This window comes from Bufo bufo, chromosome 4 (genome assembly GCF_905171765.1).
Source record: "Bufo bufo chromosome 4, aBufBuf1.1, whole genome shotgun sequence".
Taxonomy (NCBI): Eukaryota; Metazoa; Chordata; class Amphibia; order Anura; family Bufonidae; genus Bufo; species Bufo bufo.
This window is the reverse complement of record NC_053392.1, coordinates 538,379,066-538,392,832: the sequence shown is the minus strand read 5'-3', so window position 1 is coordinate 538,392,832 and position 13,767 is coordinate 538,379,066.

Here is a 13,767-nt window from a genome sequence, read left to right as displayed (position 1 = left end):
TTTTTTTTTTTTTATACTCCTGCCTTAGTACCTAGCCACTGTGCCTGAGCAGAGGAGCCCTGCACCTGGACTGCAGTACCAGTATGGGCCTGTAGGTGTCGACCATCCCCCGCCCTCTCTCAAGCCAGGACCTGCTGGAGCGCAGCAAGCCAGTGATTCCCTTCTAGGTTAGAATTAACCATTGAAATCATAACTTGTTATACAGTGCACATGTCTGAGTATCTGCTTATCTTGTCTTGCCTGAGTTTGGCGCAGTAAAGAAGACGAGTTTATTCTGCAGCGGATTCCTAGACATGACTGAAAGTCACATAAGCATGTCCACCTTCACAGCCTCGCTAATTGTAATTAGCAGGAGAACGTGCATCAGGATCGGCTGCGAGGGATTTGCGCTCCGCCATGTGGAACATTGCATCCCGTGCCCACCGCTATCGACTATTTGTACAGGGAAAGCCGCGGCGTATTAATCGCCTATAGGTTTCGGCTTCCGCCCCCTGATCCTGCAGCTGGACCTCCGCTTACTGATTGCAGCTAATGAATAGATCCCTGTGTGAGCGGACGGCGTTTTACTCTACGGCGGAACGTTCTGATACGGGAGTGAGTGATATATAACGCTGCGTCGTGGAGCCGACGGCCGGCGTGACCGATGCTCAGGGTATGCGAGCGGACGTCGTGACCCGTCGCTGCTGAGCCACAGGTGAGGGGTGCCTGCCTGGGGGACGCTGCATGTGGGAGCGGGGGTGCTTAGCGCAGGGCCTGGAGCGGATCGGGGTGCCTGTCTCGGGGTGCCGGAAGCGATCGGGAGTGCGGGCAGTCTCCAGCGCAGCTGGGGACCGGCGGCACGCTCGGCAGCCCCACATGTTATACATAGCGAGACGGGTGTGCAAGCCACCCTGCCTACCTAATCACCGTAGCGACGAGCTCGACGCAGCCGATCCCCCGATCCTCCAGTGACGCATGCCCTTCTCTGGCACCAACCCACAAGCCGATTCGAAATCGTTCGAACCGACAAGTGGGGGGAGGAGGGCCAGGTTTAAATAGTGAACGCCCCGCCTCCCCTCACACAAATGCGGCACTCTTAATTGCCTACCACTTACCAGGGATAATGATGTAAATGTCTAGAAACAAGCGTCTTTCCACATCATCTACATCTACTTAAGAGCAAAGACTTGTAAATAGTCATTCAGCTTTGCAAATGAAATTGCTGAGGTAGTGAGTAATTTTACATGCCATTTGTCAGGGTCGAAACGTGTCCGTGCACCAGTTTAATTGCATCTGCCAATGCGGTCTTCTTTAACCCTTCAAAACCAGAGCCCTATCAGGTCTTAGACAGAACTAGGCACCTTTCAATCTTCATAGCATACGTATGGCGGCCTATTACTAATATTTTACTGTTTTTCTTTATACAGAAGTATCTTCAGGATTTATACAGAAGTTTTTAAGGCTATTTCAGTGGATGCCATGCCAAGATTTTTTTCTAGTGCGCTTCCAGGCAGAACTGATAATGAATGACTGCAGGGACGTGGTGGCGAAATATAGGGGTGCAGAGGTAACAGTCATACAAAGCCCTGGCACCCGAGGGAGGAACGGGCTAAGGAGCTTCAAATTAAGCCTCTGTGGGGAAGGACTGCTGGTTAGGCCTCTTTCACACGGGCGTCATGGATTTGGGCCGGATAAGATGCGGGTGCGTCGCGGGAAAATGTGCAATTTTTTCTGCGCGAGTGCGAAACATTTTAATGCGTTTTGCACGCACGGGAGAAAAATCGGCAAGTTTGGTACCCAAACCTCAACTTCTTCACAGAATTTCGGGTTAGGTGTTGTGTAGATTGTATTATTTTCCCTTATAACATGGTTATAAGGGAAAATAATAGCATTCTTAATACAGAATGCTTAGTAAAATAATACGGCTGAAGGGGTTAGAAAATAATAAAAAATAATTTAACTCACCTTAACCCCTTAACGACCCAGGACGAGAATACTCGTCCTAAATCGCCGGCACTTAGCGCTAGAGGACGAGCGTTCTCGTCCTACAGTCGTTCCTCCCCCCCGCGTGCGGTGCCACGATCAGCGGCAGAGATACGGCTGTTATTGACAGCCGGATCCCTGCTGCATCCACCAGCATCGGCGATAACGCCGATGCCGGTGGATTAACCCCTCATATGCCGTGGTCAGCGCTGACCGCGGCATATGGGAGGTTTGCGCTCCCTCACCTCATCTATCGGTCCCCGCACTGCTGTGGCAGGGACTCGATGGTTGCCATGGCAGCCCCAAGCCAAGCATGTACGGAGGCCTAAGAGGCCCAGCCCCCGGTCTGGGTCTCCTAGGCAACTGTTAGCGTCTTACAGTGTAAGACACTAACAGTTAAATACAGCAAAATACAGATGTATCGTGCTGCATTGAAACAGGGATCAGACCCTGTAATGTTGAAGTCCCAGAGTGGGACAAATAATAAAGTGGAAAAAAAAAAAGTTAATAAAATTAAAGTTAAATTTTTTTTTTTTAAGTTTCAAGTAAAAAAAAGTAAAATAAAAAAAGCGTCCTTTTCCAAAGATAAAGTTAAAAAAATTGAAAAAAATAGGAAAAAGACATAGACATATTAGGTATTGTCGCGTCCGTATCGACCAGCTCTATAAACATATCACATGACCTAACACCTCAGATGAACACCGTAAAAAAATAAAAAATAAAAACTGTGCTAAATAAAAAAAAAATTGTCACCTTACATCACAAAAAGTACAACAGCAAGCGATCAAAAAGGCGCACGCCCACCAAAATAGTACCAATCTAACCGTCACCTCATCCCGCAAAAAATGAGACCCTACCTAAGATAATCGCCCAAAAAATAAATAAACTATGGCTCTCACAATATGGAGACACTAAAACATGATTTTTTTTTGTTTCAAAAATGATATTATTGTGTAAAACTTACATAAATAAAAAAAAAGTATACATATTAGGTATCATCGCGTCCGTATCGACCGGCTCTATAAAAATATCACATGACCTAAAATGGTGTAAAAAAAGCAATTTTTTGTCATCTTACATCACAAAAAGTGTAATAGCAAGCGATCAAAAAGTCATATGCACCCCAAAATAGTGCCAATTAAACAGTCATCTCATCCCGCAAAAAATGAGACCCAACCTAAGATAATCGCCCAAAAACTGAAAAAAGTATGGCTCTCAGACTATGGAGACACTAAAACATGATTTTTTTGTTTAAAAAAAGAATTCATTGTGTAAAACTTACATAAATAAAAAAAAGTATACATATTAGGTATCGCCGCGTCCGTGACAACCTGCTCTATAAAAATACCACATGATCTAACCTGTCAGATGAATGTTGTAAATAACAAAAAAAATTAAAAAACGGTGCCAAAACAGATATTTCTTGTTACCTTGCCTCACAAAAAGTGTAATATAGAGCAACCAAAAATCATATGTACCCTAAACTAGTACCACCAAAGCTTCCACCCTATCCCGTATTTTCTAAAATGGGGACACTTTTTTAGAGTTTCTACTCTAGGGGTGCATCAGGGGGGCTTCAACTGGGACATGGTGTCAAATAAAACAGTCCAGCAAAATCTGCCTTCCAAAAACCGTATGGCATTCCTTTCCTTCTGCGCCCTGCCGTGTGCCCGTACAGCAGTTTGCGACCACATATGGGGTGTTTCTTTAAACTACAGAATAAGGGCCATAAATTATGAGGTTTTTTTGGCTGTTAACCCTTGCTTTGTAACTGGGAGAAAAATATTAAAATGGAAAATCTGCCAAAAAAGTGAAATTTTTAAATTGTATCTCTATTTTCCATTAATTCTTGTGGAACACCTAAAGGGTTAAAGACGTTTGTAAAATCAGTTTTGAATACATTGAGGGGTGTAGTTTCTAGAATGGGGTCATTTTGGGTGGTTTCTGTTATGTAAGCTTCAAAAAGTGACTTCAGACCTGAACTGGTCCTTAAAAAGTTGGTTTTTTAAAATTTCTGGGAAATTTCAAGATTTACTTCTAAACTTCTAAGCCTTGTAACGTCCCCTAAAAATAAAATGTAATTCCCAAAATGATCCTAACATGAAGTAGACATATGGGAAATGTAAATTAATAACTATTTTTGTAGGTATTAATATGTATTATAGAAGTAGAGAAATGGAAACTTGGAAATTTTCAAATTTTTCCAAATTATTGCCAAATTTTATAAATAAAAAATAATTTTTTGGACTCTATTTTACCAGTGTCATGAAGTACAATATGTGACGAAAAAACAATATCAGAATGGCCTGGCTAAGTCAAAGCGTTTTAAAGTTATCACCACATAAAGTGACACTAGTCAGATTTGCAAAAAATGGCCTGGTCCTGAAGGTGAAAATGAGCCTGGTCCTAAAGGGGTTAATCCACTTGTTCGCGCAGCCCGGCTTCTCTTCTTTCTTCAGGACCTGGGTAAAGGACCTTTGATGACATCACTGCGCTTATCACATGATCCATCACCATGGTGATGGACCATGTGATGAGCGCAGTGACGTCACCACAGGTCATTTTCCTACTGCACAGCAAAGAAGAAGAAAGAAGAGAAGCCGGGCTGCGCGAACAAGTCGATTAAGGTGAGTTAAATTATTATTATTTTTTTTAACCCCTTCAGCCCTATTTTACTAAGCATTCTGTATTAAGAATGCTATTATTTTCCCTTATGACCATGTTATAAGGGAAAATAATAATGATCGGGTCCCCATCCCGATTATCTCCTAGCAACTATGCGTGAAAATCGCACCGCATCCGCACTTGCTTGCGGATGCTTGCGATTTTCACGCAGCCCCATTCACGTCTACGGGGCCTGCGTTGCGTGAAAAACGCACAAAATAGAGCATGCTGCGATTCTCACGCAACGCACAAGTGATGCGTGAAAATCACCGCTCGTGTGCACAGCCCCATAGAAATGAATGGGTCCAGATTCAGTGCGGGTGCAATGCGTTCATCTCATGCATTGCACCCGCGCGGAAATCTCGCCCGTGTGAAAGATTACACTTGTTTTCAAGCCTGGAGGCAGAAAATCTGAATATTGTAGAGTATCACACCTATTTACATAGGCCATCAATATCTGATCGGCTGGGGGTCCAACACCCTGCACCCCGATGATCTGCTGTTGTAGCTACGGCACCAGAACTACAACGTTTTATCCATTGTGCAGTGCATAGAGCTGGTATCTGCGGCACTGCTGCCATTCACTTCAGTGGGAGCTGCGCCGCAGTTACCTGCTCCCTCCGTTACACAATGGATACAGCTTTGCAGTTCCAGTGCCGGAGCTACACAGTTAACAGCTGATCATCGGGGTGCAGGGTGTTAGCTGCACATGCACCATAGCTTTCTCCATTTACTTCTGTGGAAGTTACTGTAACAACCAAGCTTGTTCAGCCAACTCCCATAGAAGAAAATGGAGACAATCACACGCATACAAGGTCACCTTACCTCTCCATTCATTCTTCACTTGAATGCAGGTCAGGAAGGACAGGGGTCTGTAAACCCCTGTTCTAAGGTTTTGGGTCCCCGCGTTGTCCTGTGGATTTGCCATAAATGTTTAAGATGGGAATACCTCTGTAACTCAGAAATCGGCTTACTATTAAAGGGGTTGTCCAAGTGTTTTATATCACTGGCTTAGGAAGAGACCGTAGCGCCAGGGAATCTACAAACAGCATGACTCGTGGGGGTCCCGGGAATCATACCCCCACCGATCAGATGTTGATGGCCTATTCTCAGGAGAGGCCAATTTCATACAATTATAAAGATGCCTGGATTGTTATGCAGATTTGCCAAGTGGACATAAAATCTGCATCTCGTGAGAAGTTACGTGTGGATTTAAATGGAGAGATTTTTTGCATGCAATTCGACTGTGGAAAATCCACAGTATCTGTCACATCTAGCCATACCCTAATTCAGCTTCACGTAATTTAAAGGGGTGCATACATTTTAGTAATGCCTTACACTAGTGTGTAACACCATAAGAACCCGATAAATGGCCCACTAGGCTTACCTTAGCCCAAATAGGTTTTCCCCTGGGAGCTCGTGGGTAGCAATGTAAACAAAACATCCATAGCCTTTCCAAGATGGCGCTTTCGCCTTTTACTGCACATGCGCCGAAAGTGTTCAGCCCAGGCGCAGATAGAGGACGTCCATGGCTTTCCTTGAATCTACGCCTGCAATGAATGCCTAGCTAAAACTATGCCTTCCAAAAAGTCACAAATCATGGAGCACTTGGTAGATTTAGGTGCCAGGAAACGTGGGCATGGTTTTCACAGCAGGAAAGATGTCGTTTTATGGCTTAGTGAAAAATGCACCGACTTTATTTAAAGGCTTTTAATAAACGTGGAGCAGATTACTTCAATTACCTTTTCTTTTTTTTTACACAGCCACTTTTACGCTATATTCATGTGGCAAAAATTACAGCGTATTCTACAGCATAAGGGTCCATTCACACGACTGTATGGCTTTGCGGATCCGCAAAAATGGAACAAAATATGTTCCGATTTTTGCGGATCCGCAAAAAACGGAAGCTGTATTTTTCATTTTATAAAAAGATTCAAGTGTTGAATAGAAAAAAAAAAAAAAAAAGGTGAAAATGTGTATAAAATAATCCTGTCAGATTGCTTTAGCGCCATTTTGTCTGGCTTTGATTGCGCAGAGTGTGAAACTTGTGCTAGGTCGGCATCGGTTTTGGGCTATATTTCTTGTGTATCATGGCTAATGAACGAGAGGTTTTTCTGTACTGGCTAGTTTCTCTGAGATTTGGACGGCAGCCCGCTATGTTGTCTGAAGAACCCAGGAGGCGGCGGTGGGTTCATCCCATTGTCTCCCAGCGCCTACAGAAGGGCCCCTTTCACACCTTGTAGTTCAACTTGCGGCAGCACCCTGATAAAGTTATGGGTTATTGCCGTATGACAGTAACTACTTTTGATATGTTGCTGGCGTCTCTCCGTTCTGGACTGACTTTCCTGGACACTAGCATGAGGCGCAGCAATTCTCCTGAAGAAAGACTTCTAGTCACGTGGAGGTAAGTTTATTAGTCCATCGTTAATTATAACTGTAAAATATTTAGATTTTAGAAATGGGAACTTATAAATGTATTTTTTCTCTTCACAGGTTCCTTGCAACTGGGAATTCTTTTGCCTCCTTGCATTATGAGTATCTGCTGGGAATCTCAACTATATCTGGGATTGTCTGTCACACATGTCAAGTTATCTGGCAGCGACTCAGAGATGCGGTGATGCCCCAACCCAAGGCAGAAGATTGGCTTAGAATTGCTGATAGTTTTTATCAATCTGCGCAGTTTCCAAACTGCATAGGGGCATTGGACCGCCTCACTCAGGGTCCCAATAATTTAATTTCAAACAATATTTTTCTATACTGCTGTTGGCCTTAGTTGACAGTAATTATAGATTTATTATTGTTGATATTGGGGCCTATGGAAGCACAGCAGACGCCCGCATCTTCTGTTCTTCTAGAATGGGTGAACGGCTTCGCACCAGCCAATTTGCCTTGCCAGAGCCCAAACGACTACCCGGATCTTCTGCTTCAGCCGCTCCATTTGTAATCGTGGCTGACGAAGGGTTTGCAATATCTCCACATGTAATGCAACCTGTTCCTAGACGCGATTTGGATGACCGAAAGCACGTTTTTTAAAATGATAGTCTGTCTCGTGCACGTCGATATGTTGAATGTGCTTTTGGAATACTGTCCAATAAATGGAGAGTGTTCATGTCATCCTTGCAAATGAGTCCGCAAAATGCCACCCTGGTGATACAGGCTTGTGTGCTTTTACACAATTTCACCAGGATTCATGATGCACCCTCCGAACCCGAAGTGGCCCCTTCTCCGACAATCACATCTGTTGGATTAGACCATAATCTGCATGGAAGACCTGGATCTGCTGGACTAGCAGTTCGAGAACTCTTTGCGGATTACTTCATTAGTAGAGGGTGCATTATCATGGCAGCTGAACAGCATTCATGGTAGTCATAGATAAAACTTGAGTTATGGTTATCTAAATTAAAAAAAATTATTAGTTAGTTAGTGTCACAGCCATTGGTGGAGTGTGAGCTGGAGAGGAGGGCTCCTGTGGTGACATCACTAGAGTGCTTTCCGCAGACTGTTGGCTTGCTGCGGGCTCATCTTCGAGGCTGTCGACGGTCCATTATAAGAGAATAAAATAAATAGAAATATATTTATGTTGATTGGCAATTAGTAAATGTATAACCCCAAAAAACGACAATATTCCAATTTACGGTCTCATCACAAAGATCGGCTTTAAAAATAGTAGTTGCTGTGTGTAGAGATAGGGCTTCTTTTTCTATCCACCGCTATTGCCACTTTTGCCTTTACGTGCTGTTTCTTCACTCCGGAATTGATCCCGGCAGGAATGCCATCGGGTCTTAAGATTTTTTACTGTGATTTAAATAAAAAAAATTAATAAAAAAAGTTTTTAGGTTTTTTTTGTTAGATTAAAAAAAAAAAAAAAGAGGATGTCAGTTTGATCTAGTGTACATGCATGTGGTGTCTAGCACGTGCAGGATGCTCAGAGAAGTTTGCAAACTTCTCTGAGCATGCTGCACATGCTAGAAAACCTAAACCCAATTTCATTCCAAATAAAAATTTATCTAGAAATATTAAAATATAAGTTTACTTACTAATCCTTTTATGGACTTTGGCATCTCCCTTTGCCCACTCGTCCGGCATAAGGATTTCAGCAACTTCGCACCATGACCTATCCTTGCGGACACGGTCGTGGTACAATTCTGAACGAGTGTCCCACAACTCAGTTCTCTCCTGGTTCATAACTATCATCTGCTCCACAGAGAAAGCCATGTCACACAACTCATAAACTGACAGCCAAGTAACAAAATGTTTTTTCTCGGTCTGAATTTGCCCAGACAGACCTGTCTGATAATGTATCAATTTTTATTTGGGGCTGGGTCAATAAAATTGCGGACATTAATCCGCAAAAATGCGAATTACATACGGAAACACTTCCGTTGTAATCCGCATTTTTGCGGACCCATAGACTTGTATGGGTGCACGGAACGTTTTATGCGGACAAGTACAGGACATTGAAATTTATTCTTGCGGACCCGCAGTACGGAATAACGGATTCGGACAGCACACAGTCCGCATCTTTTGAGGGCCCATAGAAATGAATGGATCCGCAGACCTTCCGCAAAATTGCGGAAGGGGTACGGATCCGTACATACGGTCGTGTGAATGGACCCTAACAAAGTCCATTTTATACTGCGTAATACACATTCAAAACGCCATCAACAGCTTTCCATTGACTCATTGACTTCAATGGGGGAAAATGCATGCTAGTGCACATGGGTGCATTTTATTTTTTTACACAGCCAATTTCAAAACGCTTCAGAATTGTCGTGTTACATCATTTGGATGCTGCTTTCTCCAATAAAGCCAATGGGAAAGAAGTTAAATACATTGATGCATAGGAGGCATATCTCGAGTGTATCTGATAGTGTTGAAGTTGTTTCCATTCCAATTTGCCACTTATTTTAATGCTCCGATCATTGGCCATGTGAACATAGCCTTAAAGGGAATCGGAGATCAGTTTTATTCTGTTCTAAGGAGAGAATAATTAAAGGGGTTGTCCTACCAAAAATATTGTACATTTTTCAAACCAGCACCTGGATCTGAATACTTTTGTAATTCCATGTAATTAAAAATGTTGTATAGCCACTGAGTTATTCAATATAATGTATCTGTATAGCGCCACCTGCTGTTTGTTCCTACATCTTTGTCCTGCTCACTGAGATGGCCGCACATGCTGTTTCATCTTTCAACTGCCTCCTGAGCTGATAGGGAGATCATGGACACGCCCCCTTAGCTGCAGCAGAAAAGACACTCCCCTTGAGCTGTGATAGGGAGAGCTGAGACACGCCCCCTTAGCTAGAGCAGAAAAGACCCTCCCCTTGAGCTGGCAGCTTGATATAAATCTAGCAGAGCAATGAATGGGGAGATCTCTGGATCCATGTGAGGTACAGGGCTGGTTCTGGCTTTCTTAGATAGAGATCGTCATGTCCGATTTTCATTTTTAACATTAATCATGGGATAACCCAGCAGTGATGTGCCGCTTGAGGCCAGTAATTGTCTGCAACGATACATGTGACCCAGTGCGTGTCGGAAGTTTACATGCGGGTACGGAAGTGTGGCGAAGGCAGCCTGGGTCCCATAGAGCTGGAACAGAGCAGCAGGGTAAAGATATGTATGCTTCCTTTCACAAGTCTGGCAGGGTGGGGGCAGAATTTAAAGAAATAGTCGTACCTAGAATGACCCAACCTCAATCAGTTGTCTCACGGAGACGTAACAGCCCAAGTAACGCCACTTTTTATTTTATCCTATCATTTTTGGAAGATTTTTTATGAAATGAAGACATGATAAAACGGCATAAAAAAAAAATTCTACTTTTATTTTAGGGATGAAAAACAACACAGGTTAAAATCAGTAGAGAAAAGATCATGTTGGAAATGAATAAACAAGCAGTGTTACCTTCTACATACAGTCAGCTTTAGCTGGATTACACTTTATATACCAGATCACCGATACAATACACTGCAGTTACAGGCAATACCAGTAGGATGGCATCAGAGCAAGAACTCGACTCCATGGCAATACAATACAGAACGCTGCCATCGGCCCGATCAGAGAGATCTACTGTACAAACATTAACCAGAAGTAGTGAAAATGAGACCGATGAAGATGGAATCTCCAAATCAAAAAGGCACAACATATGAGAATACGGGTTGACACAACGACTATAAGTAGTGATATGTTTCAAAACATATGTTTCAAATCATATTGTGTTCCCACGGATTTCGAGAGGTTTTGGAGGTAACACGACTGCCGTCTTCCAGACAATATAGGCCTGGTATGGCAGCCTCAACCCAATTACTTGAACAGTGTTAAGATGCAAGAGTGGCACTGTTTCTTCAAGAAAGCAGCCATGCTACTTAATCTCATTTAACCCCATTAAAAGGGGTTGCCTGCTTTCAGGAGGAAACCTGACAACACAGGGGATCTACCAGCAATAAAAGAAGTGATCATTACTTACCTGGCAGATCCCATGACGTCACTTCGGCTCCCCCGGCAGGGATCTGTTTACCTACCTGCAGAGATGATAGATCATGTCAACATGTGACCACTGCAGCCAATCAGTGTTCTCAGTGGTGCACAAAAGAGGCCAAGTAAATGGATCCTGACTGGGAGAACAGGAGAGGCGGCGCACGACCTGCTAATTTCACATGAACGATAAGATCCGTTTTGTGTGTTCTTTCCACGCGGATGCAATCCGTTTTGTTGCGTTTTACACGTGCATGAAATAAAACTGAAGAATAACAATCTACATCTCCTAGTAACCATCAGTGAAAAACGCATTGCATCCAGGGCCATCCGTTTTTCACGCAGACTCCAAACTACCCTCAAGTGCACAGACCCTTTGAAAAGAATGGATCAGGATTTAATCCAGATGCTTTGAGTTCACTACATCAGACGGAAATCTCGCTCATGTGAAAGAGCCCCAATGGTCACTTCTTTACTGCAGGAGGATCCCCTGTTGTTCAGTTTCTTCCTAAAAGCAGACAACCCCTTTAAAAGGGGTTTTCCGAGATGTTAATACTGACGACCTTCTGTATCTGATCGGTGGGGGTCCGATCGGCTTTTAGAGAAGGCAGCAGCTCTTGCAGTAGTGCTGCGGCCGCCTCCCAGCTTTTCCTAGGCCAGTGACAACACGTTCATCGGTCACGTGGCCAAGGAGCAGCTCAGCCCCATAGAAGTGAATGCGGCAGAGTGCAATACCAAGCACAGCCGCCATACTATGTACGGCTATGTGCTTGGTAAGCTGTGAGGAGGCCGTGGTGCTACTGCAAGCGCTGATGCCTTCTCAAACATCTAATTGGTGGGGGTCCTGGGTGTAGGACCCCCCACTGATCAGATGCTGAAGACCTATCCAGAGGTTAGGTCGTCAGGTAGAAAATTCTGGAAACCCCTTTTAAGTGTTAATATAATTGTAGCGTTTCTACAACTTGACTTTGTAAAACAAAAGAATGAAAAAAGATACACAAGTACATTTACCAATACCAGATCCAAAAGGAAAAAGAAGTTCCTCTGTCAGTATACAAAATGGAAAAATGGTCAAATGTGCTTATTATACAACCAAGATGCAAACTATATGAGGAATGTATCCGGAATGGACAGCAAATATACAATTGACCAAGTTGGTGCCATATCCTCATCATCCATCACTTGACTGCAGTCGTACTGTGGCCATGTGCCGATCCAGCAAAGATACCTCTACTATGTAGAAGGAGAGACAGTAATTCATTGACAGTATAGATCTCGATATATACTGCAGGCAGTCAATCTGTCAATCCGGCTCAATCTCTCGAGAAGTTTGGCCACACGTGGTGTAAAATTGCTCTGCAACTCTGCAGCGCAACTGTGTGGAAAATCCACAGCTTTTTAAAGAAGCAAAGTGGATAAGAGTTGAAACAAACTCATCCACACACTACGTAAAAAAAAAATCAGCTGCAGAAATTGATAGATTTTAAAGGTAACACCTGTTGAACATGTTGTCTCAGTTGAAGGCACCATGTTATAGAGCAAAAGGAGCTGAGCAGATTGATATATAGTTTTGCGGGAAAAGATTAATTATAGCTTGTAATTTATTCATTTAAATCTCTGCTCTTTCTGGGCTTTGAAGTCAAGGAGCTGGCCCCATCAGTGATTGACAGCTATCTCTGTATACACAACCGCAGAGGGAAGGCTGTCAGTCACTGATAGGACCGCCTCCTGGACTTCAAAGCCCAGAAAGAGAAGGAATTTAAATTAATAACTTACAGTTTCATAAAACTATATATCAAACTGCTCAGCTCCTCCTGCTCTATAACATGCTGCCTGCAACTGAGACATGTTCCCTTTAAAAGGGTTTACCAAGACTTTAAGATGCATTCCGCATTTTTGCGGACCCAAAGACTTCAATGGGGCCACATCCTGATTTTCATTGACAAGTATAGGACATGTTTTATTCGTTTTGCGGAGCCGTAGAACGGAAGAAAAGGGCCCCGTAGAAGTGAATAGGTCCGCATCTAATCCGCAAAAAAAAAAAAAAAAAGGATCTGCATTTTTGCAGACAGCATATGGCCGTCTGAATGAGCCCTAATACTGATGACCTCAGGATAGGTCATCAGTATCTGATTGGGGGGGGTCCGACAACTGGGACCTCCAGCGATCAGCTGTTTAAGAAGACACCGGCGCTCTTTCTCAGTGCTCACCAAGCCCAGTGGTGTACACTGTATAGCAGAGGTGAATGGGGCTGAGCTGCTCCTAGGCCACGTGACCAATGAACGTTTCATCACTGGCCTAGGGAAAGCTTAAAGAAGGCTGCAGCGCTACGGCGAGTGCCGCTGCCTTGTCAAACAGCTGATCGGCAGCGGATCCATGTGTCAGACCCCAACCAATCAGATACTTATGACCTATCCGGAGGATAGGTCATCAGTATTAAAGTCTCGGAAAACTGCTTTAAATCTGTAACACATCAATATGCTGTGGATTTCCACCACGGATTTCACCCTTTGCAATGCACAAGGTGGAATCTGCTGCAAGATCCGCAACGGAAAAATCGCATGATGAGGGTCGTAGTTTTGCAGCTTGGGGAACAGTGCTATAGGTATTAATATAAAGAAAACTCATGAACCCAATGTTTTTATTGGTATATATTTTCTAACTGTACGA